General features: G+C 38.5%; 1 protein-coding gene across 3 annotated transcripts in view; it reads left to right on the top strand.

Moving 5' to 3' along the window:
• The first annotated feature begins 2,465 nt into the window (after nucleotides 1–2,465).
• The window catches only part of LOC122802711 (cohesin subunit SA-2-like), a 1,740,876-nt gene continuing 1,736,431 nt past the window's right edge, over nucleotides 2,466–6,910 (top strand). For all 3 annotated transcript variants that reach the window (XM_044072465.1, XM_044072464.1, XM_044072463.1), the window contains exon 1: nucleotides 2,466–2,701. The gene's annotated coding sequence lies outside the window, so the exon portion shown is untranslated. The remainder of the gene's footprint in view (nucleotides 2,702–6,910) is intronic.

Below are 6,910 nucleotides of genomic sequence, written 5' to 3'. Positions count from 1 at the left end.
TGGCAATTCTTTTTATCACAGTCAGACAACAGAGGCTGTAAATACTGATTGATGGTTGTGTCAGGCTGTGAAATAATGGAACTTACATTCTTGCTATTGGTGCAATTGTCATTAATCTGGCTTTGCAGGTGTCAGGGGTAGTGTGCATTTTTGTAAAGTACGTTGGAATACTTTACAGCAGTGACTGTGCTTTTGTGAGACAAACTTGAAATACATTCTGGATTATTATTTTGTTTTTACCACAATCATATATCTGAGGTGTACACATTCAATTGTATGGCTATAATTGCTGGGTTCAGCGCTGTCTATGAGTAAGAATGACTGACATTGCTATCATGATCAAGTTAAAAGGTCTTTAGTCTGGCTTTAAAAAAACTGTGTACATTTGCATGAAGCAAGTTGGCATACTTTGTTGTGGCCATTTTATTTCAATTAAACATCTGAGGTCATGTGTCTGTAAATGATGGGCGCAGACATTGATGGATTATAATGAAAGCAGTTTGAGGGGTGTTTCATGGTTGAAATGCTCTGAAATTTTTAAATGTGTAATTATTGGTTTGTAAATTTTGTTTCACTTCTGGCTAGAAAATGTGCAAGCCTACTCAAATTTAAAGCACATACAAACAGATGTTGCCTTACTAATCAATAAGTGTATAGTAAAACAATCTTTAGATTAGTATGCAATTAAAACACTCAGGAAGTGAATTAAAAAGAATGTGTTTTGATGCATAGTGCAAAAAAGTGAGTGCAGTGTACCGTGGTTTGAATACCGCCTAGGGACAAAGGTACCCTTAATCTGCCACTGGGGTCATTAATTTACTGCTAGAGAATAATTAAGGAATTCTATTGAGTTACACAGTTAGAAGCATATTTAATTGGGGTTTCATGAGAATCTTTCATTAATACCACTATTGAAAACTAGGCCAGTTTAAGTTGTTGATTGGCTATGCTGTAGACAACATGATCATAGATGGGCTTTAAAACTTTTGAGTAATTTTACTACTTTTCTGTGATTGGAAAGCACCTACCATTTGCTTATATTTATTTAATAAAGTTAAGTGATGTTATACTGCTGTTTTATTGTAGCGTTGTTAAAGTGTTCTGCCAATACGGACCACACGTTTAATAAGATAGGTGACATGGGAAGGACAGTATTGAAACGCTATAATCAGATTATTTGATATAAGATGTACCTTTCATATATTACATAGGCAGATAAACAGATAATGCTGTGCAGTTTAAGGAAAATATCAGAAATATTTTCTCAAATTACATTTTAACCTAATGAACACACAAGTAGTAAGTCAAGCGTTAACTCTAATTGACAAAAGAGAATGTAGCTGACAAGCTTTAGAACTTTATTGCACAGCTCCTAACCTCTTACCTTTATAATCAGGTAAAAAGCTGGGGAAGTCAAAATATATCATTTTTGAATGCTGACAGAGTAAATGGACTTGGATTGACATGCATTTTGAAGCCAAAAGAAATATGTAAATACGGTTTTCATTCCTGAAGTAAAATGAAGCACATTACATGTAGTGATCTTCTGTTTTTACACAAAAGATCGCTGATTTTAGAAGAACAAAATTTTGAGCTAAAATCAGCAATATTACAAAAAAAAAAAAAAATCACCGACAGATGAAAAGTATACCCATGCCTCTCAGTTGTCTCCTGATTTTGCCAAAGGTCTCAGATTTTTGTGCTGTATTTTCCCGACACTCCTAAAATTTTTGATTTTCTGGTAAATTACTGAGGATTACAGTCATTCAATAATATCATACGCTAGTATCCTATAATTATCATTGTTGCGAAACTGCATGTTGATACAAAGTCTACTGTTATATTAGCATTTTAAGTAAAATAGAGTAACATTTAAATGATGTCCATGATTTTAGTCTTTGTCTCCACACATGGAAAGAAGTAGAGTGCTTTTGTTGTGGAAATGGCTGGTATCTTTAAAGGATCTATGCAGATACACTGTGAAAGCTAGTTAGATAACAAGCAATTATCTTTCGGATTGTCCATGTTGCCATACTTTAAATTGCTGTATCTCCATTCCTCTCGCTTGGGCATTGGCTAGCAGGTAATTAAAGAACTCGGCTATTTGCTACCATCATTCAGTGAGAAAGCACCCTTTCTGTAATGGAGTACAACCAGTTTTCTTACTGTGGGCAAGCCGTTTACGTGCAAAACGTTAATATAGACTTACACGCAGCTTGAGCGTGCAAAAATACACAAGTGGGAAGCAGCAGCCACTGGCTGTTAAGTTACAATGCAGATGAAAGTAGGGGATTGTAAATAACAGCAGTGCTAAAATTGTCATTCCGTAGGCCATTTAATTATTCCCCCATATAAACAGATATAAAATTAAATGGGGACGAAAGAAGAAGCTCTGATCACGTGAAAGAGTGCCGAGTGCTTCGCATATTCCAAACATTACACTGGCCATCACCGCCAGAGCTACAGTACTTACGCTGGGTGGCGCTACCCGAGGGGGAGTGGCACTGCAGGAAAGCATGGGCATGTTGGAGCTAGTCAGTGTCTCTTACGTGGGGCTGTTGTAGCTGTTTACAAAACATTTAAGCTGCATGTGTTTCTTCTCCAGTCGTTGAGCGTTGGAACACATGCAGGTGGCTACCTTGTGGAATGGTGGACCTTACAAGGTGCTCTTCAAGAAGCTGTGCAGCAACTACATTAGCATGTAAGTAATGTATGTTTACTGGTAATGCATCGGTGGACAGCAGCAAAATGGATAGGCACAGTCCCTAAGTCACTTCGTACTTGGAACCTTTTAACTTATTGTTATGGGTAGGCTAGAAGATGTACTTTGACTGACGTGAAACGGACCTATAAGTCAACGGAGCGATGACTTCCGATGTGATGCTGGCAAATTGCAGGCAGCAGTAGGTGGGGAGGCTGACGTATGTCCAGCTGAGTGCAAGTTAACAGTGGCTTTCCTTGCTAACAGCTGTGCACTGGTTTGTATCAAATTCCTGTACTCTGTACAGAGGAGGAGGGGCGATGAAGAGTACTTTCTGCTGTACAAATAGGTGTAGATTGTAAAACATGCAATTTAAATGGAAGCAGTGTTGCCCGATAATTATATTATTGCACTGATTCAATGTATGCAGTGTGCTTGGTTTACTTATTATGCATTAGCTGACCGATTCATTATTTTTTTGAATGGTTTCGCTAATAGATATGCACAAGTTATTACGTACTAGTAGACAACAACGCCTCCTAATTTACAACCGGTTTACTGTCCTTGATCTGTTGGAAGTATAACTTATTTGTTGTTATTATTATTATTGGATGATTTTTGCGCTCCAGACGCTCCTTTTAATGATCATCAGTATTCGTCTCCTCCCTCACTCGGGCACCAGAAGTCAGTTGTTTCCTTTAGACCCGATCCGAAAATTTTGCTCTTTGTGTTGCTTTCCCCCATCAAATCCGCCCCACGCATGTGACGTAAAGTGACAGTGTTTGTTTGATTAGGATGGTGGGAGGTCATCAGTTAGTGCGTTCCTAGCATTGTGGTAGGTTGCTCTACCCTCCCCTTCAGAAAGTTTTTATAGCATCAGTCAGAACATCCAACTCCTGAGCATAGTTCTCAATTGCCCACCTCTTAATGCATGAGTTGTGGACAAAGCCAAACAGAATGGGATGAAATATTGCTCTTAATACTAACTTAGAAAGTTGATAAAATAATAGGTGTTGCATCAGCGTGAATTTTTTTGTAGGGTATGAAGTCTGAAACTGAAATATCTGCCATTGTTATCTGACTTCAGTCCTCAATGATTTGTCAAAAAACAAAAATTTTCTGAGGAATGGCCTAAAAGTATGAGACAATTTTTTTTTTCTGGACAGTTGAGAGGTATTGAAATCGATGTATTCCAAGTATCTTAGACTTTACCACACAGATGCCTTGAAATAAAGTCTCCCTTGCATTCCTTGCCATTTTTAGTATAAACAATAAAGCTGCAAAATTTCACTGTTAGTGACCTCCTTGTCCCTGTGCCAGTAGGCCAGCTTCATCTCAAACTTTTTGTCATGTTTTCCATAAATAATTGTATCGTCACTAGAGTTTCTTTTGCATTTATCACTTCCTGTACATGTTGGATAATGTTCTGAAAAAGCTGTTCCAGAAATAAGTGGCTTATAGTATCTGAACACAGTCTGAGTGGGAAGTGGTATGTTCCTGCTGGATGAAGCTGCAGCCGATGGTATCCAGTTGTTAAGTTCTGTCTTAGGACTATACTAATATATTCACTATCAAATATGATATTATAAACCATGGGTGTTGTTTTTCCTATAGGTATCCCCAAGTATATTCACATTCTTATTTCATTTAGAATGTCAAGGTATTGGAACAGTAAAAGTAAGTGAAATCATTATGGTGGCTCTGCTAACTTACCTAGTTTTTTCTCTGTTTTACCTGTTCTGTAGAAAGGCACTCTTCTGTGAGGTTGATATGTTGTCTTTACTGATTTAACTGTAGCTTGACTTGGTCATTTTCTAGTTTGCCTTATAACTTGTTTGACTTGGATTTCTTATTTTCGTAACTGAGTAGAGGAGTCACTTTGCTGATCCTGCTTAGTTCATCTACAGAATTAAAAACTACTAATGAGTTGCCATTCCTACAACAATTTGCATCTAGATTTGGGTGTTTTTAAACAAGACTGTTGTTTTACATATTTCCCTGATTGATAGAAGTGTTTTGTTTTACAGGGAGAGATTTTAGTATTACAATCTTTTAACGGTTTTGGATTGAGGCAGACGAAAACTAATTAATCAATCGTGTTACCAGCAGCTGCAGTATCAGGGGTATTTTGTGTGGAAACAGCTATTTCAGGTTGGCCGTGTTGCATTAATAATGGGATATACATATATTGCCTGTAATAATATCATTCATTATTGGTTTTCATGAGGTTTAATTGCTTTTATGTTTGATTTCAGTTCTGTTCTTGAATATGATTGATGACTGTTTTCTGGTAGATATCTTCTTCTTTCGGCTTTTCCCAGTTAGGGGTGACCACAGTGGATCACCTGTCCGTTCATGATTGGCAGTGGAGTTTTACAGTGTCAAGTTGCCAGCCCAACACCCAACCTTCCACAGAAGGCACACACACAAGCACTCACACCTAGGGCCAATTTAGAGTGTCCAATCCACCTACTGCATGTCTTTGGGATGTGGGAGGAAACCGGAGCACCCAGAGGAAACCCGCGCGACCACAGGGAGGACATGCAGACTCTGCTCAGAAGGCACCCCAGCCGAGGATCAAACCGGAGAACCTCTTACTGTGAGGCGACAATGCTAACCACTGCACCACCGTGGCCACCCTGTTTTCTGGTAGATATAAACTGTGAATTTTATTGTAATGGTTCATCTTGACACAAGGACTGTGATAGTCCTCTGCAGATGTGTATCTTTTATGAGGACGATCACCACTGCAGTATTGTGTTCTGCTGTCTGATTTCAGCTGTCATGTATACATTCGCTAATGTCTTTTAAGTATGTGCAGCTACATTCTTATTTTGCTTATGCATCATTTCAGTCCCCTTGGCTTGCTAAACAATTTTAAGTGATGTACCATATTCTCACGTGCTTCAGTATAATATCAAGTTCTCTGAAAGCTTTCCTTCTTCATTTATGGTATATTGTTTTTAAATTATGAATTTTTATATCATTATCAGTATCTGTAAAACTGTAACTCTCATCAGCTTACTAGTGACCCGAGTCTGTTGAGCTGCCACATTTAAGGCAGAGAAAAAAAGGCATGCTTGTTCCTGAGAAGGGAACAACTGTAAGGATGGTGGGGAAGTCTCTCATAGCGCACCAGACTGGAGGTATGAGCTGGCCTGGAGGTATATTCCCTCCGGCCCAAAGTGGATATTCTTCCAAGGCCGTGCCTCATTTCCTGACTAACCTAGAAAGAAATGACATCATGCCAGCCAGGGAGGGTATTAGGACAAAACTCTTACATCAACATTCATGATGTGTGAGCAGTAGTGGCATCTCTACAGCCGGCTTTCCTATCACTAGTTGGAGGGTCTGGGGAACCCAGTTTGAGGGTACAAATACTGGTTGCCTTCACAGTGGTTGGTGCTTAGTACACACCTCAGTGTTAGGAGTTTGGGCTTACACAGAGACTCTGTGCCTTAGAAGCCAGACACACCTACAGGAAGTGACCTTGTCTTTGGAAAAAGAAAGGTAATTCTCTGCTAGCATTATTAGCCCTCTTCTTAACCTGCTTTGATCCTTGTTGTGTTTTTTCAGTGGCATTCTACAATGCTTTCTAAATGTATGCATTTCAAATTTTGCCTCAGTAAGAGAATTTTATCTGATCCATTGGCTAAGGTATTACAAATGGCATGATGTTGTGCACTTTTTTTTTCATGCCATGTGAATAATCATTGCTTTAGGTTTATTGTTCCCATCTATGTATATTACAGTCGCACAGCTCTCAATAAGCTGTACTCATTTGTGACACTTTAGAACTATTTTAGTTCTTCTCACTGTCAGTATCAAAAGTTGGCAAAACTTGATGTCTCACTGACTTTTTCATAGTAATGTTTAATAACTTTTTTTTAGTGTTGGTAGCTTTTTGTTGACTTTATTGCAATGAACTGTATATGTTTATTTAGTTGTACTTGAGCGATAGTGTTTCAATAATTCTTTACACCCTGTACTCTCACTGTTTGGCTAACTAAAACATTTAATTTGTTCTATTTGCTGTCTAAGCACCCTGACTTGCTTAGGTTCATAGATGTTTACTAGGCTAATGACCTCAAGGGCCTTTTTAAGCCTAGCCATGCATACCAAATCTCTGACAAGTTCTGTTAACCTTGATAAGTGGTAAGCAGGGGCTTGGGAGATGAACCATATACAGGCTAGGCTGCCTGTGTCCAT

This window comes from Protopterus annectens, chromosome 5.part0 (genome assembly GCF_019279795.1).
Source record: "Protopterus annectens isolate FY-2018-M chromosome 5.part0, PAN1.0, whole genome shotgun sequence".
In the NCBI taxonomy this organism is placed as follows: domain Eukaryota; kingdom Metazoa; phylum Chordata; order Ceratodontiformes; family Protopteridae; genus Protopterus; species Protopterus annectens.
Note: the sequence above shows the minus strand (reverse complement) of the source record. Positions and strands in the feature narration are given on the sequence as shown.